Source organism: Hypanus sabinus, chromosome 5, assembly GCF_030144855.1.
Source record: "Hypanus sabinus isolate sHypSab1 chromosome 5, sHypSab1.hap1, whole genome shotgun sequence".
NCBI lineage: Eukaryota > Metazoa > Chordata > Chondrichthyes > Myliobatiformes > Dasyatidae > Hypanus > Hypanus sabinus.
In genome coordinates, this window is record NC_082710.1 from 91023635 (window position 1) to 91049800 (window position 26166).

Genomic DNA, 26166 nt, shown 5'->3' on the forward strand with positions numbered 1-26166 from the left:
CCAAAGTTAAACAAATTAATTGTAACCTTTCGTTTGAAGAATTGTTAAAAGTTATCCACATACAGCAAAGAGGATGTTTAAAAATAAGCAGAGTGAATGGGAGGACCTTGAGATGGTAATGTAAAGAAAGGCAACCTTACTCTTTGTACAGCGACATGCCCAGGAGCTTCATTGAGAGACCACAGAGGCAAATTTATTCTTCCTATGTGTGATGCAAAGAATTGCTCAAAATATTCAAATTCTCCTTTCTGTGGTTTCAGTTGTTTTAAACTTTTGGGTATGAGATAATGCCATTGTAAAAAGCATTGCCTGTGGAATGGGCTGCTGGTGGCGGTGGTGGATGCAGATACGAAAGGGTCTTTCAAGAGACTCTTGGATGGGTACATGGAGCTTAGAAAAATAGAGGGCTATGGGTAACCTTGGGTAATTTCTAACCAGTACATGTTCGGCACTGTATTGTGGGCCAAAGGGCCTGTATTGTGTTGTAGGTTTTCAATGTTTCTAGACACTCAGCGTTAAAAGTAAATTTGGTATCAAAGTATACATATATGTCACCAGATTAATTTACATCTTTGGACTGTGGGAGAAAACTAGAGCACCAAGAGGAAACCCATATGCTACAAGGACAATGTACAAACTCCTTAGAGGTGGCAGCAGGAATTGAACCCAGGTCGCTGGTACTGTAAAGCATTGTGCTCACCTCTATGCTACCACCCACCCTCACTTGCATTTTGTATGTGATTTTCAATACTAAATGTGTGATTCCTTGCAAGTGAATCGATAGGTTGTGTTCAGTCAACACTGAAGTAATCTACACTGCTTCAAAAGCCTGGTTGTTGAAGAGTAATAGCAGTTCCTAAACCTCGTGGTTTAGCCTCCAGTAACTCCTTCCTGATGGCAGCAGCGAGAAGAGAGCTTGACCTGGATGGTGGGGTTCATTGATGCTTTCTCACAAGAGTACTTGCAGTAGATTTGCTCCTGGGTGAGGAGGCCTCTACCTGGGCTAGGCTGTATCCACTACTATCTGTTGGCTTTTCCATTCAAGGACATTGGTATTTTCATACCAGGCTGTGATGCACCTGTGTATCTTGTGTAATCCTGTGCATTGAGATAACTTTGTTAAAGTTTTAGATGACAGGGCAAATCTACGCAAAGTTCGAAGAAAGTGGAGGCATTGTTTGGCTTTGAGATGGCAGCTGCAGATTCCGGACAGATACTGTGATATGATAATGGCAAGGAGTTTGAAGTTACTGACCCTCCCTAACACTGTTCCCCAAACGAGGACTGCCTCCTAAACCTCTGGTTTCTTTCTCCTGTAGTGAATAATCAGCTCTTGAGCTTTCACTCTTTGTTAGAGTAGATGTTAACTGGAGTAAAGCTCCCTGCTGAAAAGAAGCATATGGAGTGGCATTAAAATTTGTGTCCAGTTGTTAGGAGCACTGAGGAGCCCAGCGTGAATACCTGAAAGCGCACAGCGTCTCCTAAATATTGCCATTCTCCTTGTCATTCACTCAGAATGTAGAAGCAAAAGTCCTCAATTCTGAGGGACTGCAGCAAAAGGAAAGAAAGCTTTGTCTTCTGTTATGATACAAGCTTAACATTTATGTCAAATGTGATTGCAAAAGGTCAGAAATTACTTCACTGTTATGACACTTTTGTTACCCTATAATCTGTGCTCTTTGGGTGGTCATTTCATGAACAAAATGTAATTTTGTACTGTTAGATATCTTTTACTGAATTGAATGACAATTCAAGCTACTTTAATATTACGTTACATATAGGTGCCACAGTAGCTTGGTGCTTAGCGCAAGTTTCAATTCAATTCCGCCACTGTTCTATAAGGAGTCTTTGTACGCCCTTCCCGTGTGTGCGTGGGTTTTCTGTAGGTCTTCCAGTTCCCTCCCACTGTTGAAAGACATACTTGGTAGATTACTTGGTCATTGTAAATTGCCTTGTGCTTAGGTTAGGGTTAATTGAGTTTGTCGGTGGGGGGAGGGGTTGTGGAGTGGTGTGGCTTGAAGGGCCAGAAGGCCCACTGTTACATGAAATAAATCAGTCAATAAATGTTCAAATGATTAAGACTTTCAATTGTTAATTTGTACTGCATTCAGTCTAGAGGTACGCTGGCTCACTGACACCACCCTGAGTGCACCGTTAAGGCTGATTTATACTTGTGCGTACAGGCTATGCCGCAGCCTAAGCCATAGCCCTGAATTTCACTTCTACATCACTCCACGCCATAGTGAGCCTGCGTTGGTGTGCGTCAAAACGCTAGTTGGCAGTGGGGTTTCTGTGCCACTGTGTTGGGTTTCTTCATGAGAGATGATGACAAGGAAATGCAATTCAAATATTTTTGCATGTTGGCAGGTAGCTTTGACAATTTGGTTCATCTATTTTGTATCAGTATACGTACAGCCTACAAACATGGCGGAGAAGGAAAAACCGGAAATGCGATGCTACCAAGCGGACCAATCACAGTTGTTGCGGTCTGCGTCACTGTGACGCGCGAGTAATTTTTCTGGACAGGTGGACGCTAGGCTATGGCGTAGGGTACACGATACCTATGACGTTGATGCAACGCACAAGTATAAATCAGCCTTTAGTATTCAAACAATAAACTAAACTACTGCTTTATCACATTCATCAGTGGAGTAGCTAATGCAAGCCTTTTCATTGAATGCTTATAGGCAGTGTTGAATAATTTGAATATTTGCATTGAAAATCTTAATAAGAAATCTCTTAACCAGGGATCCTCTTTGAAAAGACAACTTAAAGTTAAAATTGGAATATTCATAGTAAACAAAAAGCTATAACTTCAAGAATTGAAAAACTGAAAGCCAGGGAAGGAGCTGGGCTATCTCCTGTGATGGAAAGAAAATTCATGGAAATCTGGCAAAATCGAAGTGCAAAAACTGAATTTACATTCTCAATAATGTGTGCAAGAAGGCAGCATCGTGCAACATTTGAAAGTATTCTTGGTCAATTGGATCAAAGACCAAAGCAAATTACCTCCTAGCATGATCATTCATGGCTTAAAGAAGTGATGATTAATGATTGGAAGGTTATGGTGCAGGTTGTGATTGGTTTGAATGCTTTAATGAGTTGGTAAAATTGATAAATCAGAGTGATGTGTACTGCTGTTAATTCTGATTCAGAAAAGGGTGCAAAATCCCTTGCGTATATCAGGAAGATGGGAGAAATTTTTGATTCTGGAAATAACTTCGCAGAATAGCATCACATTTACATCCTTAGACTTAAGTGGTTACTTGAACTATACCTGAGCTATGGTTGAACTAATTCCAACATATTCTCTCTACTTTTAGACTTTAATCAATAAGGAAAAGTGCTCTTTTTAGACTTCACTACATTTTGACCTGTCTCACTTTCAATGATCTCTAGATATATAATCCACAACTCTTGCATTCTTCCTCATTGCCCCATGTCTCCTCATTTATTAAATATCACCATGCTTTGTTGCATTACCCTAAATGGCACATCTTGATGAAATTCTATCAGATTGCAAGTGTACAGTTTATTGGTGAGGCTATGTTTAGAATATTGTTTGGTTATCTATTAGGAACAATACATTTAGGCTGGAAAGAGTATATAGGAGATGTACAAGGATGTTGTTGGGATTTAGGGAGCTGAGTTGTGGAGAGAAGTTGAGCAGATTGGAACTTGGCTTTTAGAGATGTGTAAAGTTACAGATAGAATGAATGTTGGGAAGTTTATGGTCATGCACTTGGTAGAAGAAATGAAAGGGTTGTCTATTCTCTAAATGGAGAGAAAATACATAAACCTCAGGAACAAAGGGTCTTGGGAGTCCTTATTCAGGACTCACTAATCAATTTGCAGGTTGAGTCTGGTGAGGAAGGCAAATGCCATGTTAGCATTCATTTCAAGATGACTAGAATATAAACACAAGTATATAATGTTGATATTTTATAAAGCATTGCTGAGGCCTCACTTGGAGTATTGTAAGCAGTTTTGGGGTTCTGGATCTTAGAAGGGATGTATTAAAACTGAAGAGGGTTCAAAGGAGGTTCATGAAAATGATCCCAAGATTGAATATCTTGCTATCTGAGGAGTATTTGATGGCTCTGGGCTTGTAGCATTCAGAAGAATGAGGGGTGACCTCATTGAAACATATCAAATGGTGAAAGGCCTTTATACAGTGGATATAGAGAGGATATTTCTTTCTGCAGGGATCTATGATTCCCTTATCCCTTCATCTCTCCCTACTAATCCTCCTAGAACAAGTGACAGATCTGCTCATCTACCACCTCCCTCAACTCCATTCAGGGTCCCAAACAGTCCTCCCAGTTGAGGCAACACTTCATCTGTGAAGTTGTTTGTCTGCTGTATCTGGTGCTCCCAATGCTGTTGCCTCTACATTGGTGAGACCCAACCTAGATTGGAGGACTACTTTGTCAAACTCATTGCTCCATCAGCAAAATGCATGATTTCCTAGTTGGCAACAGTCAATTCCATTCTCTATCTCTAGTCCATAGCCTCCTCTATGCCCGATGAAACTAATCTTAGTTTGGAGGAACAATGCCTCAATTTCCATCTGGGTAGCCTTCAACATGTTGATATGAACATTGATTTCTCCAACTTCCAATTAAATTTCCCCCCTCCCCTTTCAACTTTTTCCATTTCCCACTCTGGCTCTCTTCTCACTTGCCTATTACCTCCCCCGGTGCCCCTCCTTCTTCCCTTTCCCCCATAGTCCACTCTCCTCTCCTGTCAGATTCCTTTTTCCAGACTTTTTTCCACTTATTACCACTCTGCTTCTTACTTCCTTCTGCACCCTGTTGCCTGCACCTATCACCTTCTAGCTTGTACACTTACCCCTCCCCTCACCTTATTCTGGATTCCTCCTCCTTCCTTTCCAGTCCTGATGAGGGGTCTCAGCTGAAATGTCGACTGTTAATTCATTTCCATAGTCGCTACCTGTCCTGAGTTCCTTCTGACATTCTGTGTGCAAAAACCAGATAATGCTTCAGATCAAAGACTATTCAAAGAAATTAGACAAAGAACAAACAAAACTGGTAATTGAGTTGCTTGTGTTGAGTGGGTAAGACGAAAGAACTATGTGATAGGGTGAGACCATGTCAAAGGCTATGTCCACACTAGACCGGATAATTTTGAAAATGCCGGTTTTGCGTAAAAACGATAAGTGTCCACAGCAAGTGTTTTTTTTTGAAAATACCTCCGTCCACATTAAAACAGGTATTTGGGCAAATCTCCTACTGGTCATGCACGTGCAGGACACATCTACAGAAAACAAGCAACATGTTTGATGTCGAATCTCTCTGTGAAAGTGTGCGTTTGTGCAGTTACAGACTAGAAAAACTTTAAAGGAAATTGCCAAATGATGGACAGCTGTTTGCTTTCGCTCAGGAGGACTTAAAACTAAAAAAAAATACTGGAGTGTATGGAGGCAACAGACGGAGTTCACGGACAGTGTGACCTGGCTTATGATGACCATTGAAAAGCTGACTAACTGTTGCATTAATAAAGCGCTCTGCTAAATGTATAGAACATGTGTGCATCAGTGTTATCTTGTATTTCCATACAATGTTACATTAGGCTGTTACACATCTATTGTCAGAGAAGTACTTGCATAAATAGGTAAACCACCTTCATATAAGCAAGGACAGAAAACAGGGCAAAGTGAGTATACTTATTTATTCAGTAAGTTATGGGTCAAAGTATTTGGTGAGTACATTTCTAACTCTTCTGGTTTCAGTCTCATTGCCGTCTATTCTGAAATTGTTAGGTTGTGTGGGGGGGTGCATTCAAGAAAACAATGAAATGCCTCGCTGCCAACACCATCTGTTCCAGCTCATCATGACAGTGTTTTAAAAAATGTCCGGTTACCCTGTCCACACTACTCTGCCCAATTGGCATTTTCAAATTTACACACTCTGGAGGGCGTTTTAGAAAAGGTCCATTTTCAGGGGAGGAAAACGTCGTTTCAATGTGGACGGAGGGTCCAAACGAAGAGAAAAAGCTTCTGTTATGGATTTATCTGGTCTAGTGTGGACATAGCCAAAGTGTGTTTGCAATTAGCTGGTGATTTGCAGATCTTTCGAGCCAACTGAAAGTCCAGTGGCCCTGTCCTCACACCATGAAGACCCTAGAAGGGTTGGTCCTGGCTCACCTCTGACCCCTGGTCAGATTAGCCCTCGATCCCCTGCAGTTTGCCTACGAGGAGTACATTGGAGTTGATGATGCTGTCGTCTGCCTGCTGAACAGAGCCTACTTCCATTTGGATAAGCAGGGCAGCACTGAGGGTCATGTTTCTTTATTTCTCAAGTGCCTTCAATACCATACAACCCTCATTGCTGGGGGTAAAGCTCCATTCAGTGCAGGTTGGCACTTCTATTGTATGCTGGATAATGGACTACCTGACTGGCAGACCAGAGTTTGTGTTGCTTCAGAGCTGTGTGTCAGACATGGTTATGAGCAGTACTGGGGCCTCACAGGGGTCTGTATTGGCTCCTTTCCTGTTTACCCTGTATACCTCAGACAATACAACACAACACTGAGTTATATTATCTGCAGACATTCTCTGACGTTTCAGCAATAGTTGGTATGTAAAGGGAGGACAGGAGGATGAATGCAGGGCCCTGGTGGAGGACTTTGTCTTACTGATGTTGAGCTACAGATGATTCAGCTTGCACCATTTGACAAAGGAGCAGGTGGTGGACTTTAGGAAGACTAAGTCACTGCTCACTTAGTATTGGTGGTGAGGACCTACAAGTACCTGGGGATGCACCTGAATGACAGACTTGAGTGGAGCACCAACACAGAGGCTGTGTACAAGAAGGGCTGGAGTTGCCTCTACTTCCTGAGGAGACTGAGGTCCTCTCCTTCACATGTTCTATCAGTTTGCTGTTGCCAGTACAATCATCTATGTGGTGGTGTGCTGGGGCAGTGGCGTCAACATGGTTGATGCCAACAGGCTCAATAAACTGATTGGAAAGACACTTTTATAGGAGTCAAACTGGACACACTGGAGGCTGTGGTAGAACAGAGAACCCTACAGAAAATCCTGGCAATTCTGGATAATGTTTCTCACCCTCTGAATGCTACCATGGCTGAACAGAGAGCACTTTTAAGAATAGACTGAGACAACTGCACCACTTCAAAGAGTGCTATATGATGTCATTCTTGCCCTCTGCCATTAGGCTCTATAATGGAGTTAACCTAAAGCAGGGGAAGTGATTACCTCCCCCATTGATCAATAAATTTGGTGAGTGTCTGTGTTTCCAGTAGTAGTAATAGCATGAAGAAAAACTTAATTGAGGATCAGCTATTTTTTTGGCAGCAGAACTGGCCAGTTCTGGTTCAGACGTAAAGAACACCTTACCTAAAAATGAAGAATTTTACATTGAATCTGGAAAGCCCAGACAGAAGTTGAGGTACATTTCTTGAAACTGGCTGTAGAGCTTGCTGTAACAATGTAGAAAACTGCAGGCGGGTGAGATTGGGATGGAGAACAGAAGTAGCAGGCAGTTGGGAGCTCCCAGTCAATCATGTGGTTCTGTGAAGCGATTATCCAGCCGAGATTTATTTCTTTCATTGTAGAAAAAACTACATTGGTAACACTGAATATTGTACACTTGACTGGAAGAAGTTGTGGTTTTCGACTCTGATGTTTTTGACTCCTTTAGTACAGCATGCGGGGGCATGTCCTGCAGCTATAGTCATACAACGAATTGTAATGCGTAGTCGGGCTCATTAAGCATAAAAACATGCTTTTCAGCCCAAAACATCCATGTTGGCAAAAAATGCCCTTCTAACTTAGTCCCCATTTGCCTGCTTTTGACCCCCTCTATACCAGGTGTTCCCAACTTCTTTTATGCGATGGACCAATACCATTAAACAATGGATATACAGACCCAGGTTGGTAACCCCTGCTTTATACTTTTACTACCTATGTTCCTGCCTCAAACACTTCCTCTGGCAACAAATTCCATATACATGTACAAAATGTTGCCCCCTGGTTCCTATTAAATCATTCAGCTCTCACCCCAAGTATGCCCTCTGGTTCTTGTTTCCCTAACCCTGAGGAAAAACAAAATGTGCATTCACTCAATGACCCTCATGATTTTATACACCTCTGTAAGATCACCCCTCAGTTCACTACGTTTCAAGGAATAGTAAAATCCTAGTCTGCCCAGTCCCGTGAATCCTGGCTATATTCTCTTAAATCTTCTCTCCACTTTTCCAGTGTAATGATATATTTTTGTAGCAGGGTGACCAAAACTGAATACACTATTCCAAGTGTGACCTCACTGACAACTTGTACAATTGCAGTGTAGCATCCCAACTTTTATACAGCTGGCTGTTGGTGACCAGTGTGCCAAAAGCCTCCTTTGCCATCCTGTTTATCTGTGGTGCCACTTTTAGGAAACCATGAAATTGTTCTTCTAGGTGCCTATTTTATGTAACATTCCCTGTCACTGTGAAAGCCTTATCCTGATTTGACTTGCCAAAAACTAGCCTTGCATTGAACTGAATTAATATAGCAGGGGTGTTGGTGGAGGCAGATATGTTAGGGACGTTTAAGAGACTCTTAGGCATATGGATGAAAGAAAACTGGAGGGTTAGACTGGGTTGAAAGGTCGGCACAACAGCATGGGTTGAAGGGCCTGTACTGTTCCCTAATGTTCTCTGCAAACTCCATTTGCCATTCCTTGTCCCACTTATCCAACTGATCATGATCCCACTGTAAATTTTGATAAATACCTTTGTCCACAATATAACCTGTTTTAATGTAATCTACATTTTACTAGCCATGTCATTAATAACGCAAAGAAGCAGAATGACCTTCTAAATATCTTTTGTTCTATCACAGATACTTCCTATCCTTTCATATCACCTTCACACTAATTTTGTTTCCTTTATCTCTCCCAGTTCTGAACTGCAGTATTAACTTTTTCTTTGCACCAGCTGTTGCTGTCTGACCTGCTGAGTGTTTCGAGCCTTGTCTGTTTATTTTATTTATAACACACTGTCATCTGCACTATTGCCTTATTTCTGTTACTTCACAGGATGCCACAAGGCATAATCTGGCAATTGGGGTATTTTAATCCTTAAAATCTGCATGTAGGATGTTATGACTTTATTCCTGCTACTAATATGTCCCATGTTTCTCTCCCCCTCCAGTGTTCTGCACTTACCCAGTAACTTTGGTGTGGGATGCAACATTCCCTACCACTCATATTAACTTCTTTGCTCCTTGACATCTCATTGATCAGGCAGCAAAAGTAACATCCAAGGCTTGTATTTAAATACCTTCTCCTAGCCCGGGGGTCGGCAATCCGCCACATGCGGCTCTTTTACCTCTGTGCTGCGGCTCCCTGTTGCTTTGGGAAATAATTGGTCAGTATTTAATTAAAATGTATTTTATGTTTGTTAGTTTTTGAAATGTAATTCTAAATTTGAAGATTATGGTGATCTTGTACAATCTAAATAAGACGTTGTGGCGACCTATTTCCTGGCACAGTGGAACCGGCTCACAATTAGCCAGCGTTCAGGCTAAGGGAGATAGCCTATGGGAGTTTGTGAGTACGTGTCTTTTGCAGCGTCCGCGCCCATGGGGGGGCGGGTTGAGGGAGGCTTAAAAGCAAGGCTGTTTAGTTCAAATAAAGCTATCTTTGACTGCAGTGTCGTTATTTTAGCGCTGCGTGTAGCACACCGCTACAACGTGTTTTTTATCGCTATTAATATACGTCACCACTGCCAATGCCTGACACCCGCCAGTGCGCAATTTCTTTTAATTTTTCGATCCAAGGTAGGCTAACCTTGAGTAACCTTCAACCCAACGTCTTTACTGACTGCGTGTAGCACACCGCTACAACGTGTTTTTATCGCTGGCTGTCCAGAGGGGAGGTGCTGAAACGCTTTGTCGCGTGTCTGGAAGAAGTGAAAACTTTCCTGGGCAGCAAAGGGCTCACCTTTCCTGAGCTGGAACAGCCAGAGTGGCTGGAAAAGCTACACTTCATGGTAGACATGACAGCGCACCTGAACACGCTGAACACAGCTCTTCAGGGGAAAGGACGTACAGCCCTACACATGTTGGAGGATGTTTTGGCATTCGAGCGCAAGTTGACAGTGCTTGCCAGAGATTTACAGAAAGGCACATTGTCTCACTTCCCCAATTTGAGAGAGTTCAAACAAGGTCACGACATGATAAATTCGGAGTATTTACATTCTGCAATCATCGCAATGCAAACATCGTTTGGGAAACGCTTCTGTGAGTTCAGAGAGGAAAAAAACACATTATCCTTCCCGGTCACTCCCCTAAGCATCGATCCATCCCTACTGAATACGACTGCATTGTCAGGTGTGAGTCAACCTAACCAAGTATGATAAATATTTTAATTGCCTATTATTTTACGTATATTCATATTTTTTCATTGTTCAGTGAAATAGTCCTTTTATTTTTCAGGTTGACAGCTGGTTGACATTATTTTTGGTTTGCTGCTGGCGGCAAATTTAAGTTTGGCGTTTTTCATAAATACAAGAAGGACTCAAATAGACGTTGAGTATTTTACTTAAAAGTAACCTTCAACCCAACGTCTTTTTTTCGGAGTTCAAAATGTTTTTGTTGCATGCAGAAATGTAATTTTGTTTTCTCTGCAGGAGTTCATCAATTTCATAAATGCAACACATTATAGTTTGTTTATACATAGCATAAAGGCAAAAAAAAATGTTGTATGCAGTGTTATTTCATTTTAAATGTCAAACGGGTTTTGCGGCTCCCAGTGTTTTCTTTTCTGTGGGAAACGGGTCCAAGTGGCTCTTTCAGTGGTAAAGGTTGCTGACCCCTGTCCTAGCCCATCAAGGAAACAGGTGAAGATAAACCAACAGTTGGAATTTTGGCATGACTACAATGTCCTCCAGGGTATCAAAAATACTGCTAGTGTGCAACTGAGTTTACATCAGCATGCAAGAATGTGGGTGGGGGAGAGAGGAGAAAAATGTTGCGCTCAGATGTGGCAACAGCTTTAAAGTACTTGACAATGTATCCCTAAAGTTCAACAGTCTTCAACTTTGCTAAAGAAGTTGACTTTGAAGAGGTGATATGGTGGAATTGTTGAAGTTCCACAAGACAGGTTTTGAGTAAAGATTTTATACATCCATGGACACAAGCTGAAGAAGAAAAGCGCGCTGTTGAAACATCAATGCCTTGAATGCTAACAACATAGAGATGATACAAATCATAACTTTTTGAAGAACAAATGAAATTCTTTACCTTGGACAATCGGGGCAAAGGGCTGAGATCCAAAGTGATAAGGTAACATAAATTGTTGCCATAAATTGTTATAAGGAGCCCTACCATTTTTTAAAAAAACTGTCCAATTTAAAGTTGTTAGAGGTAGAATAAACAGCCAAAACAGACGACAGTTACATCCTTGATTGCAGGCGTTAATGCTCCTCGTTCCATTACCTCTGCTACTCACATATGGACCATTTACCACCTCCACAACTAAGTCCCTTTAGCATAGGTGAGTGTTAATTAAATTTATATATTTTTAGCTAAATTTATTTAATATACTACGTGTACCTAATATTTCAGCGTCGCTGATTTAACTCCTGGTTGGCTGCAAGATCTAACCAGGCAACTTTAGGGCAGTGAGGTGAATATCAGTGGTATCAAAGTTTCTGAAGGGAATTTTGAAGGGCAGGATTATCTAACATTGGGAAAGACAAGGACTGATTAGGGATAGTCAGCATGGCTTAGTGCATATGAAGTTGTGTCTCAGAAATTTGAGGATTTTTTTGGAAGAGGTGAGCTTGATGAGGGCAGGGCCCTTGGACTTTAGCAAAGCTTTGGATGAAATCTCGTATGGTATGTTGGCCTGGAAGATTAGATCACATGAAATCCAGATGGACAGTTGGATACAGCTTGATAGAAAGAGGTAATGTGATAGTGGGCGGATTGTTTAGAAGTTTGGTCTGCTGGGTTCACTGCAGTTTTCATCTGTTTTTAAAAAAAAGATAATGTTAACAAAATATTTAAATTTGCAGATGACACTAAAACTGGTGGCGTAGTGGGCAACAAAGAGTTATCCAAGTTTACAAGACGAACCAGACCAATTTCGGAAGTGGATCAGAGAGAACAGGTTTCAACTTTGACAATTGTCATGTATGAACTTCATTAAGTTAACCAGAGTAGGACTTGCACAGTAAATGGTAGGGCCCTGGAAAGTGTTGTGAAGCAAAGGGAATTAGGGCTGCAGGAACATTGCTTCCTTGAAATTGGTGACATGGATAGATAGGGTCGTGAAGCAGACATTTGGTGTGGTTTTCTTCAATCAGAACACTGAGAACAAGGATTGGGACATTATGTTACAGGTGTAGACTTTGAAAGCTTCACTGTCAATGCTGTTTGTAGTTCTGGCTGCCTAGGTATTGGTATGATGCCATTAAAGAAAGTGTGCTGAAGAGATTTGCTAGGACTTTATGGGTTGATCTACAAGGAGGAGTGGATTGACTGGGACTTTTTTTTACCTGGAGTGGAGATGGCTGAAGGGTTTTATAAGATCAGGAGTGGCATTGATAAGGTGAATGATCAGACTTTCCCAGCAGAAGGGAGTCTAAAGCAAGATAGCAAAGGTTAAGGTGAGGGAGGAAAGATTTAAAAAAGATCTGATGGGCAAATTTTTCATAGAGTGGTAGATACATGGAAGCGGAAGTAGTAGAGGTGGGTACAATTACAACTTTCAAAAGAATCAGAATGAGGTTTATTATCACTGAGATATGTTGTGAACATTAAAATTTACCCCGTTGTGTGATGAATGGTGCAGAAGCTGAATAATGAGTTAGGTGTTCATGGTTTGGTGGGCCATTTCATAAATCTGATGGTCCAGGGGAAAAAGCTATTCCTATGGGTTTTCGGGTTCCTGTACCACCTCCCCGATGGGAGTAACGCGATGAAAACATGCCGAGTGATGGACACCACTATTTTGAGGCGCAGCCTCCAGAAGATGTCCTTGATGATGGGGCTGGTTGAGCTCATGATGGAATGAGTTGAGTCTACAACACTTTGCAACATCCTGCGATCTTGTGCATTGGAAGCTGCTTACCAGATTGTGATGGAGCCTATCCAAATGTTTACCACTGTGCAGCTGAAAAAAAAATTTGAAAGGATCTTTGGTGATCAAAACTCCATAAGCTCTTAATGAAGTAGAACATTGGCAAGCCTCCTTTGTGATTGCATCAATGTATTGCACCCAGGATAGATCCCCTGAGATGCTGACACCTGGAATGTGAAGCTGCTTGCCTTTTCCACCATGATACAGAAGTACTGGAAATGTTTAGAGGCAAATGCAGGGAAATGGGTCTAGCTGGATGACATCTTGGTTGGCATGAACAAATTGGAATTAAGGACCTATTTCTGTGATGTTTACATCCATGACTACAGTATTTAAGTAAGGAATTGTATTAACACAGGTACTCAGTGTTTTATGTAAATAATGAATTTTCTATCAGAGTCTTAATTTGTCTTTTGTAGATGGTAAGGAAGCAGAGGTGCTGGATTCTACAACAAGACAGGGCAGTCTTGTAGAACATGGTACTTCTGCTCTGCTCTTAAAGTCGTGGCATTTATACAGCTTATCCAGTGAGTTTTTGATCATTAGTAGCCTTCAGGGTGTTTTTGATGGGTTCAACGATAGAACCACACTTTGACATAAATTGTTTGAAAGCCAGTATTAATCTATTTGGCTCATCTGGCCTTTATACTAAATGTGATCCTGCACACATTCTTAATTATCTAACCTGATTAGAATATCTGTCTGTTCTTTAGTACTTCTAGCTATTTTTTGAGTGGCTTCTTAAATAATTATATACCATATGACTCTTATTTCTCCTGGTGGCAGGGTTTGCTTCTCTATCACAGAGTGGGACAGTTTAATCTGTATGAAATCTGATTTGACATTATACAGTCTCTTCTGCTTTGCCTCTTTTTGCTGCTTTTTCAGTGTCATTCTACCTTTTATTTAAATGGAGATCAGACTTGTGCCCCATCCTTGCAAATGTGACCATACCAAGATTCAATGTGTATTTAGCATCTTGCATTTTAATTAATTTATTTCACGCTTCACCTTAAGTTGTCCATTAAGATCTGCTGTAGGAGACACCTCACTTTTCTACAGAGTAATTTGGAGGTGTGCTGATTTAGATGTATTGGATCTGCAATGGCACAGCTTTTCACACTTCACAAAGAATTTTAATGATCTGTGTAGTTCACTTCCTTGCACCATTTGGACTTTATTTCACATGACTACTTGGCTGATTTTCTGATTATGCATCACTTCATCCTTAAAATCTGTTTGTGGTTTTGTATTTGTCCATATATAATTTACAGAATTAAACTTGTCTAGCAGCACTGTGGGTGTGCCTACATCTCAGGGGCTGCAGTGGTTCATGAAGGCAGCTCATCACCACAACCTCAAGGGTAAGGACGGATGGGCAATAAATGCCTGCTTAGCTGGCAACGCCCACATCCCATAAATGGAAAAAATGTAAATTTGTGGAAAATTTGTGATCTATAGCTAAATGGATAACTATGGCAAGAATGGGTCCCCATAGAAATCAGTGGGGCAGATGATGCCTTGTGCCCCAGCAGATAGGTGGGAGTTTTGAATATTTCTCAGTGTACTGGTGACCTGTAGGCCTATGACTGATCAGCAAGTTTGTGGATGACACCAAGATTGGGGGTGTATTGGACAGTAAGAAAGGCTATCATGACTTCCAGAAGGATCTGCATCATTAGAAAAATGGGCTGAAAAATGGCAGATGACATTTATTGTCAACAAGTGTGAGATTTTGCACTTTGGTAGGACCAACCAAGGTAGGCCTTACTCAGTGAAAGGTAGAGCACTGAGGAGTGTGGTAGAACAAAGGAATCTGGGTCTAGAATTCCCAGGTAGGTAGGGTCACGAAGAAAGCTTTTGTCACTTTAGCCGCCATACATCAATGTACTGAGTACAGGAGATGAGCTATTACGTTGAAGTTGTGTAAAATGTTGATGAGGCCCAATTTGAAGTATTGCGTGCAGTTTTGGTCACCTATGTACAGGAAAAATATAGAGGTTGAAAGAGTACAGAAAAAAATTACAGGAATGTTGCTGAGTCTGTGGGGGGTGGGGGAGGAGACCTGTAAAGATTGACTAGGTTAGGACTTCATTCCTTAGAACATAGAAGATTGAAAGGAGATTTGATAGAGGTGTTCACAATTGTGAGGGGTATAGATGGGTTTTTTCCCATTGAGGTTGGGCAAGACTAATCAGAGGTCATGGGTTAAGTGTGAAAAGGGAGAAGTTTAAGGGGAACATGAGGGGAAACATCTTCATTTGGAGGGTTATAAGAGTGTGGAATGACACCAGCGCAAGTAGTGCAACAAGCTCAATTTCAGTGTTCAAGAGAAGTTTAGATAGCTACATGGTTAGTACAGATATGGCTATGGTTCTGGTGAAGGTCGATGGGAGGCATTTTAAATGGACTAGATGGGCGAAAGGATATTTTTCTGTGCTGTACTTCAGTGACTCTGTACTGTCAAGATTATTTACTCGAGATAATGGGGAAAAAAGTGGAGATGTTTAAGAGCTATGACCTCGGAGGAGGTGTTTGCAGCTTTACAGTGCATTAAGTGGATAAGTCTCTAGAGCAAAGGTTCCCAATCTGGGATCCATGGACTCTTTGGTTAATAGTAGGGATCCATGGCATAAAGGTTGAGAACCCATGACCTAATGCATCCTCAGAATTAGTGGGAGGCCAGAGAAGAAATTAGAGGCCCTTGTGAGATATTGCTTTCTTTGCTAGTCACTGGTGGATTTCCTGAAGACTGGGAGATGGCTAATATTATTCTATTGTTTAAGGTTGGCAAGAAGCAGCTAGTGAACTATAGGTTGGTAGTGGGGATTTATGGGGGACAGGATCTACCACCATTTGAATAGATAGAATACGATTAGAAGGTTGAGAGGAGGGAATTGGTCTCAGGATTGGAAAAAGGCAGTAACTTATGGCAGTTTTCTTTGGTTGTTGGTCAGAGCTCCAAAAAAAAAACAATCAGCATTTAGGAATTGGCAGGAACAAATGAAAGGAAAGCAGGAGCAAGTGCAGCGGCCATCATAGGTGTAGAGTGGTGATTTTGAGGCTTTAGCTTGTCAAAGCTTCAGCAAAGAGAAGCTTCAGCAAAGAGAAGCTTCAGTCAGAGAAAGCAAAAAAGAAAAGCTGTAGGTAGAGTTTTTATCCCTCCCCCTTTTTCCTTTACGTTTGCGTAGTTAGGACAATAGAGATGCCAGGCAAAATACAGCAAAATCGTGAGGGATGTGGGAAGGCAGGGAGATCTCCAGTGTCCTTGATGGCTACAACTGAGAAGTACATCCAGCTGCACTCTTTAACAATCCATGTTAAGGAGTTGGAGCTGGAACTGGATGAACTCTGGATCATTCGAGAGACTGAAGGAGTGATAGGTAGTTGCTCTCAAGGTGCAGTGTACAGGAAGCTGGGTGACAGACAGGAAAGGGAAAAGGGGTAAGGAGCCAGTGCAGAATACCCCTGTGGCCAGTCTCCTCTTCTCTCCCATCTCCCCCCCCCCCCCCCCCCAAACAACAGGTATATCGCAGAGGAAAGTCATAGTGGTTGGGTTTCTGGGACTAAATCAGACTCTGTGACTCAGATGGGTAGTGGGGAGAAGAGGCACGCTGAGGTGATAGGGGATTTATAAGTTAGGGGAATGGACAGGTGGTTCTGTGTTTAAGAAAGATTCCCGGATAGTGTATTGTCTCCCAGGTGCCAGGGTCCAGGGTATCTCAGGTCAAGTCCTCAACATTCTTAAGTGGGAAGGTGAACAGCATGAAGTTGTGGTTTATGTAGGTACCAAGGACATGGGTAGGATGAGTGACGAGCTTCTGCATAGGGAGTTCAGGGAGTTAGGTTCAGGCAGGACCTTCAGGGTTTTAATCTCAGGATTGCTACCCATGCCATGTGCTAGTGACACCAGAAGTAGAAGGATTATACAATTTTACACGTGGCCAAGGAGGGAGGGCACAACATTTTTAGATCTTTGGCTCTCCACCAGGGAAGGTAGTACCTGTACAGAAGGGATGGTTTGCATCTGAACTGGAAGGGGACTAATATCCCAGTGGGGTGGTTTGTTAATGCTGCTCCATGGGGTTTAAACTAGAATTGCAGGGGTATGGGAACCAGAGAGCCAGGACAGATAGGAGAGGTTGTGGAGACAGATGTTGGTAAGACTTCAGACAAAGGCAGGTATCAAAAGGTTGAACATGGTGTGACTTGTGTTCTGAGTTGTGTATATTTCAATGCAAGAAGTATCGTAGGAAAGGTGGAAGAGCTTAGAGCATGGATGAACACCTGGAATTAGGATATTGTAGCCATTGCAGGAGGGGCAGGGCTGGCAGCATAATATTCTGGGGTTCCATTGTTTTAGATGTGACAGAGCAGAAGGGATTAAAGTGGGAGTGGTGGCGTTACTGGTCAGGGAAAATGTCACGGCAGTGCTCTATCAGGACAGACTGGAGAACTCAATTAGTGAAGTATTATGGGTAGAACTGAGAAATAAGAAAGGTTAATGGGGTTATATTACAGACTACCCAACAGTCCCAGGGATTTAGAGGAACAAGTTTGTAAAGAGGTCACCAACTGTTGCAAGAAACATTAGGTTGTTATAGTAGTGATTTTAATTTTCCACGTATTGACTGGGAATCCCATATAGTCGGCCCTCCTTATCCGCAAGTTCCGCATGTGCGAATTCAACGAATCGAGAAAACCCGGAAGTGCTGTTCTAGTCTTGTTGTTTGAGTATATACAGACATTTTCCTTGTCATTATTCCCTAAACAATGCAGTATAACAAGTTTACATCGCATTTACATTGTATTAGGTATTATAAGTAATCTAGAGATGATTTAAAGTATACGGGAGGACGTGCGTAGGTTACCGTGGATCGGGATCGAAAAGGAAATTGGAAGGTCTCAGAACGAGTACATCCGGTATTATTTAGTGTTAGTTAGTCAAACGTTTGTCTTAGTATATCGTATATATTTTACCTTTCTATGTATATAAAACACTTAATGTATGTTTTGGCACTGGGCTAGAGAACAAAAGTTCCTGAGTTCGGTCCAGTGACAGACCACTCGCACATCTATCCGTGCCGGGTTGATGTGGAGGATCAAAAACTCAAACCCCAAAACCCAATAATTAAACCACTGCGTTGCTTAGTAATAATTGTAGCTTTCATCGGGGCAAGGCCTTTCTCACTTTATATTTTAAAATTGTTCGGATCGTTGACCGACTGTAGCCTCGCGTTTTTCCAGTGACCGATGGCATTTCACCTCTTTCCGATCGCTTTATTATTTCCACTTTATTTTCAATCGTGATTGCGATTATTTTCGTGAACAGAAACACTGCGGATTCAGAGCTCAGACACCAGGTCCTAATGTCCACCGCACAGAGACAGGCTAAATAAGGTCCGGGATTCCACTGGGTTCGAAGGTCCACCGCATTGAGACAGGTTGAATAAGGGACTTGAGCATCCGCGTTTTTTGGTATGCGCAAGGGATCCCGGAACCAATCCCTCATGGATAAGGAGGGCCGACTGTACAGTAGAAGGACTAGATGGGATAGAATTTGTCAAACGTGTTCAAGAAAGTTTTCTTTCTTGAAGTCCCAATGAGAGGGTGTGTGATACTGGATCTTCTATTAGTGAGTGAGACGGCAGTTGATAGAAGGTTTGTGTAGGGGAAACCTTGCATCTAGTGACCATAATGCCTTTAGTTTCAAAGTAAATATGCACAAAGTTAGGTCTGATCTGCAGGTTGAGATTCTGAGCTGGAGTAACGCCAAATTTAATGGTATCAAATGATCTGGCAAGTGTGGATTTGGACAAAAATGAAATTTTCAGAGTACAAAGCTTTTAGATGCCTGTCAGAATAAAAGGTGAAGATAACAAGTGTAGGGAACTTTGGTTTTCAAGAGAGATTAAGGCCCTGTTTAAGGGGAAAAAAGTGTATAGGAAGGTAGGAATAAATTAAGTGCTTATGAAGTACAAGAAATACATGAGAACACTTAAACAATTAAGAGGGCTGAAAGAAGGCATGAAGCAGACAACCTGAAGGAGAATCCTAAGGGATTCTACAGAAAGTTTAAGAGCAAAAGATTTGCAAGATACAAAATTGGTCCTCTGCCAGACCAGAATGGTAATCCATGTCTGGATCCAAACCAGATAGGGGAAGAACTTAACTGAATTCTTCGCAATTGTATTTATTCAAGAGATGGACACAGTCTATAGAAGTGAGGCAAAGCGGCATTAAATTTATGGATCCTGTATAGATTTCAGAGGAGGAGGTGTTTGCTTTAAATCCCCAGGGCCTGACAAGGTGTAACCTTAGACCCTACGGGAGGCAAGTGCAGAAATTATCAGGGCTCTAGCAGAGTTATTTAAAACATCCTTAGTGACAGGAGAGGTACCAGAGGACTGGAGGAAAGCCTATGTTTTTCTTTTTTTTTTAAAAAAGAAGTCTAAACAAACTAGGAAATCATAGACCGGTGAGTCTGATATCAGTTGTAAGAAAGTTATTGGAAGGTATACTAAGGGACTGGATATATACAGTTGCAAGAAAAGGTTGAGCCCTTTACAATTTTCTGGTTTTCTGTATTAATTACTCATAAATGTGGTCTGATGTTCATCTAAATCACAATAATAGACAGACATAATCTGCCTAAACTAGTACACACAAACAATTGGACTTTTCATGTTTTTATTGAACACATTGTTTCATCAGTCATAGTCTAGGCTGGAAAATGTATGTGAACCTTTGTATTTAATAACTGGGAGAACCTCCTTTAGGTGCAATAACCTCCACCAAGTGTTTCCTGTAGCTGCTGATCAGACTTGCACAATGGTGAGGAGGAATTTTAGACCATTCCTCCATTTAAAAAAAAACAACACTTTTTGGATACCTTTCATGAACAGCCCTCTTCAGGTCACACCGCAGCATCTCAATTGGTTGCTGTCTGGACTCTGACTTGGCCATGCCAAGACACACATTTTCTTCTTTTTAAACTACTCTGTTTTATTTACTTGTGTGTTTCAGATCATTGTCTTGTTGAGTCATCCAATTTCTATTAAGCTTCAGATGACAGACCTTGACATTCTCCTGTAAGATGTCTTGATACAGTTTTGATTCTGTTCACTCAACAATTGCAAGTTGTTCCAGTCCTGAGAGAGGAAAGCAGCCCCAAACCATGATGCTCCTTCCACCATGCTTCATGGGTGGGATGAGGTTTTGGTATTGGTGTGTAGTGCCCTTTTTCCTCCAAACATAGTGGTGTGTATTTCTGCCAGAAAGTTCAACTTTTGTCTCATCTCTCCACAGAACATTGTCCCAGAAGTGTCGTGGAATATCCAGGTGGTCTTCTGCAAACTTGAGAAATACAGCATTGTTTTATTTGTAGATCAGAAATTTCCCCTTCAATGAACACCATTCTTGTTCAGTGTTTTTCTTTTAGTGGACATATGAACAGACTTTAGCAAGTTCTAGAAATTTTGCTGTTACCTTTGGGTTCGTTTTCATCTCTTTGAGCATTGAACGTTGTGCCTTTGGTATGATCTTTGCAGGATGCCCGTTCCTAGGGAGCATAGCAACAGTACTGAGTTTCCTCCATTTATAGACAATTTCTCTTACTGTGGACTGAGGAACAACTGCAGGTCTTCAGAAATGCTTTTTTAGCCTTTTCCAGCTTGATACATCTCTACAATTCTTCTAATCCTCTGGAAGATGTTTTGCTCAAAGCATGGTGCACATAAACAGATTTTTCTTTGAGAAGAGTAGGCTCTGTCAAAAGCCTGACTTTGCATGTCTTTTTTTATAGGGCAGGGCACCTCTACAGCTCATACCTGCAATCCCTCTCATTGGAACACCTGACTCCAAATAGTTTTTGTTGAGGGCATTACTCCAGAGCTTCACATACTTTTTTGAGCAGAGACTGATTGTTTAAATGGTGTACTCTGTATTGATGAGAAGTACAATTGTTTGTGTGTTATTAGTTTAGGCTGATTGCATTTGTTTGTAATTGTGACTTAGCTGAAGATAAGACCTCATTTTATGAGTAATGCAGAAAACCAGAGAATTTCAAAGGGTCACGAAATTTTTCATGCAACTGTAAGTATTTAGATTTACACGGATGGATTAAGGATTGTCAGCATGGTTTTGTGCATGGTAGATCCTGTGCAACTAAACATAGTTTTTTGAGAAATTTACCAGGAAAGTAGATGAAAGCAAGGCAGTGGATTTTTTTCTATATGGATTCTCAATTCATTTGACAAGGTCCCACATGGGAGGTTGGTCAGAAAGGTTCAGTCGCTTGGCATTGAAGATGAGGTAGTAAATTGGATTAGACATTGGCTTTGAGCAAGAAGCCAGAGAATGGAAGTTGATGGTTGCTTGTCTGGCTGAAGGCCTGTGACAAGCAGTGCACCCCAGGTATCAGTGCTGGGTCCTTTGTTGTTTGTTATCTATGTCAATGATCTGGATGATGTGGTCAATTGGATCAGCAGATTTGCAAATGACACCAGAATTGGCGGTACAATGGCTTGCAGAGGAATCTACATTATCTGGAAAAATGGGCTGAAGAAATGGCAGATGGAATTTAGTGCAGACTAGTGTGAGGTTTTGCACTTCAGTAGGACCAACCAAGGTAGGTTTTCCACAGTGAATGGTAGGGCACTGAGGAGTGTGTATAGAATAAAGGGATAGGAACCTGAATATTGGTCCGTAATTCATTCAAAGTGGTGTCACAAGCTGATAGGGTCGTAAAGAAAGCTTTTGGCACATTGGCCTTCATGAATCAATGTATTGAGTACAGGAGATAATTATGTTGAAGTTGTATAAAAAGTTGATGAGGCCTAATTTGGGGGATTGTGTGCAGTTTTGGTCACCTACGTATAGGAAATAATATGTAAACAAGGTTGAAAGAGTACAGAAAAATAGTTACAAGTATGTTGCTGGGTCTGGGGGGGCGGTGTGCAGAAAAGATTGAATAGCTTAGGATTTTATTCCTTAGAACTTAGAAGATTGAGAGGGGATTTGATAGAGGTGTACACAGTTATGAGGGGTATAGATAGGTTAAATGCAAGCAGGCTTTTTCCACTGAGGTTGGGTGAGACTACAACTGGAGGTCATGGGTTAAGGGGGAAAGATGAAGTTTAAAGGGAATATGGGAAACTTCACTTAGTGAATCTTGACAATGTGGAGTGAGCTGCCAGCGTAAGTGGTGCATGCAAGCTCGATTTCAACGTTTAAGAGAAATTTGGATAGATTTATGGATAGGAGGAGCATGGGGGGCTATGGTCCTGGTGCAGGTTGATGGGAGTAGGCAGTTTGAATGGTTTTGGCACAGACTAAATGGGCCAAAGGGCCTGATTCTGTGATAAACTTTATGATTAAGAAGGGTCAGCATTTGTGAATGTGAAGTCATGCTTGATGTACTTATTATGAATTTCTTTTAAAAAGTAACTAAATTGATAAATGAAGGTAGAGCAGTAGATGTTTTCTATTTGGACATTAATCAGACCTTTGGAATGGTATATGGTAGGCTGGTCTGGAAAGTTGGGTCCTATGGAATCCAGAGAGAGCTAATGAAGTGAATTCGTAATTGGTTTGGAGTTGGGAAGCAGGGGGTGGTGTTTGAAGGCTGTTTATCAGAATGGAGGTGGACGACAAGTGGTGTGCCACACGAGTCATTGTTGGAATTGTTTATGTAACTGATTTGGATGGGAATGTACTAGGTTGGATTAGTAAGTTTGAAGATGACACAATTCAGAGGTGGTGTTGATAGTGAAGGTCATTGTAGATTATACGACGATCTTGATCAGTTAGGAAAGTGGGCAAGGAGTGGCAAATGAATTTCAATACAGACAACTGATGCATTTTGGAAAGTCAAACCAGTGTACAACTTTGGGACTGATGGTACAATAGGACCTTGGATTTAAGTTAATTGAAAGCAACGTCATAGGTAGTGAAACTGGTATTTAGCAGGCTGGCCTTCATCAGTCAGGCACTGGTTATTGCAGTTTTTTTTACAATATTGTTGTTTAAGTTGTTGGTGAAGACAAACTTGCGGTACTCTGTACAACTTCTGTGGTCACAGTTGATTAAACTGGAAAGTGTACAGAAAAGATTTGAAGATGTTGTCAGGACTAGAGGGCCTGAGTGAGGAGGAGAAGTTGGCCAGGCTAGCTCTTTATTCCCTGGAACGTAGAGAACGAGGAGCATCCTTGTAGAAATGTTAACAATTATGGGAGGAATAGATGTGATGAATGGCAACTGTCTGTTCAGCAGGCTGATTCCCACCACTGCCTGTAATGTCTGTTGTATGTTCTCTCAGTGATTTCTTGCATTGGGTTTCCTCTGGGTGCTCCAGTTTTCTTCCACATTTCAAAGGTGTACGGTTAGGGAATTACTATTTGGCCCTGGAAGCACAAGACTCTTGCAGGCTGCGTCAGCAATCCTTGGACTGTATTGGTCATTGACACAAATGTTGCATTTCACTATATGTTTTGATTTGCATGTGACAAATAAAACTAATTTTTTAAAGTCTTTATATAATCCCAAATTAAATTAATCTTTGAAGTAAAGCTACAAAAATGATGCATTGTAAATTCTGTATTTTATTGTACATCAAATATTGTAGTTAGTTTTTGTTAGAAAACTCATTTTGAATACCCCATTCAGTTCTATTCAGTCAGTGGCACTTTGTCTGATGAGGTATCATACTTTAATGATGTTCTTTTAGCAGCAATTTTGTTGGGTACAATATGAGATTCATATCATTTCATGGTCAGTCGTCACAGGCTTTATGTTTGCTGGTGCTCATTGGGTTCTGCTTTATTCTCTGAATATCTTGCAATAGAGTTGCGTATCCAGAAGTAATTTACCACCTCCATTCTGATAAACAGCCTTCAAACACCACCCCCTGCTTCCCAACTCCAAACCAATTTTGAATTCACTTAATTTGCTCTCCCTGGATTCCATGGGACCAGCCTACCATATGCCTACCAATGATCAATAAAAAATCCTGAACTTAATATGTCAGGTTCATTTCAGTCATGCAAAGTGATGTGGAAAATACTTTCAATGTATTGTTGTACATTGCAGGATCTCTAATTTTGTTCGGCTATCTTATATAAAATGTGTTGGTTTAAACAGAAAATACAAACTGGAATGCTAGAACTGAAGAAAGAAATCAGATTGCCCGAAGACCTCAGTGGGTTGATGCGGTGTCACCACCCAAAATGTTGACTATTTCTTTGCCTACTCTGATGCTGCTTAACCTGCTAAGTTACTCCAGTTGTTTTTTTTTATGATTTTTTATTTGATGGGAGTGGGACAAGCAGACAATGAGTGTGTGGCATCCTTTCTGATATTGCTAGCCTTTCACTGGCAGCTTGCTGTATGCACGTTCTTGATGGTGTATAGGCTGGTACCAGTGATGCATTGAGCAGGTTTGACTGTCTGTTGTCTAGCCTTCCTTTACACCACAACGCAGTTTTGTGTCATGCAGTGATGCAGCATGTTAGGTTGAAGCAGTTTTGATTTTGATGAGTAAACTGTATGTTAAGTTATAACATGTAGCTTTATTAAACTGAATGTGTGGGTGGGAAGAAGATGGGTTGATTTTGGAAAGACTGAACTAGATGACTTCAACACCATTTGATTACATTGAAAGGTCTGTTTCCTTGAGTGTCATGAGCCTGGTTGATTGGAATTCTTGCTTTGGATTTAAGTTAAATGCTTCAATTTTTACTTTCCAGGTGTTTGGGAATGATTTGCCTGATCGGTAGAAGGAATATTCAGAATAGGACTTCACACTGTTAATAAGGACATGGGACTCCCCTTACCAACTTCCATCAGGTTCAGTAAAATTGGCATCTTCATCAGCAGCACTAAGGAGGAACCTTGGTTTGCTTTATTTCCTCATTACAGAAACATTGGTGTCAAAAGTCAAAGGTAAATCCGTGGCTACAACTGTGGTTTCCAGTATAGGATTGTGCACTATCCTGACAGTACAGACTTCTGTTACTGAATCTCTCAGTTACAAAACTAATCAAAAGATAGAATATCTACTAACATCACCTTTTGTAGTTTACAAAACTTATCATTTTCCCTTTAGAATACATTAGAAGGACAACCCAGCCCTTGTGTGTTCATTCTCATTTTGATTATTGCCTTTCACCCCTCTTGGTCATTCCTATAAACAGATGCAATCCATTTTCTGATGAAACTTGAAAGAACAGTGACCTGTGGAACTCTGTACATCAACAAAACCTCTCTTGCCTCTAGATTCCATTCAGAAAACAATTTAATATTGTTGCACAGGAGGATCATTGTTGCCTTTCATGTACTGTACTTGTTCTTGCAACAAACTAGTGAGTCACATTAAAAGAGTCTGCCTTAATATTTTTTGTAATGTCATTGCATAATTTAAACTGCCTTTGGGAGAAGTGAAACCAAGGATATACAGTCCAGCTGTTTTGTGTATGTTCTTGTATTCTACTTACCTCTAGCATGTCACTCTTGTGTACTTGTATATTGTTTAAAACATGCATAATCTTTAAGAGGATGCAATCAAAATACTTCTAATGTTAAGTTACTAACCAATGCAAGCACAAGTTCTCACTATTGAGAAGCCAGGGATTATCCAGTCCCCAGCCCCCATTTTTCTGCCTTATTCCATAATAATATCATTGCCGCAGTTATGTATGGGGGAGTGGGGTGGTAAGAACTTACATGGATTGTGCTTTATGGGCTCGTGTAATGCTTTTGTTAGAATGGCTGTCATAGGCGATAAACTGAGGCTCTGCTTTGGCTCAAGCATTGGTTTTGGGTTAAAAATAATGTTTTTAATACTTCAAAATAGTCCATCTCAGATGGAAACCATAAACCATCAGGCACCATTACCAATGCAGTTTTTTAATTAAACAGTGTTCAAAACTATGTTTGACTCAAATTGCAGCTAAACAATGAAGTATGTTAATGTGCTGACAATTTATGATGTGCAGAGATGGTGCATATATTCTCTGGCAGCTCTGCTCGTGTAGTCATTTTCAGATTTAAGCTA

The 26166-nt window shown here is 41.1% G+C and overlaps 1 protein-coding gene across 15 annotated transcripts in view; it reads left to right on the forward strand.

Annotated features, from left to right (window-relative positions):
- Window positions 1-26166, forward strand: part of LOC132394280 (R3H domain-containing protein 1-like) — a 153393-nt gene that overhangs the window by 9076 nt on the left and 118151 nt on the right. For 13 of the 15 annotated variants that reach the window (XM_059970214.1, XM_059970213.1, XM_059970225.1 and 10 more), the window contains exon 2: window positions 24860-25055. The exons of the other annotated variants lie outside the window; for them this stretch is intronic. The gene's annotated coding sequence lies outside the window, so the exon portion shown is untranslated. The remainder of the gene's footprint in view (window positions 1-24859; window positions 25056-26166) is intronic. 15 annotated transcript variants of the gene reach the window in all.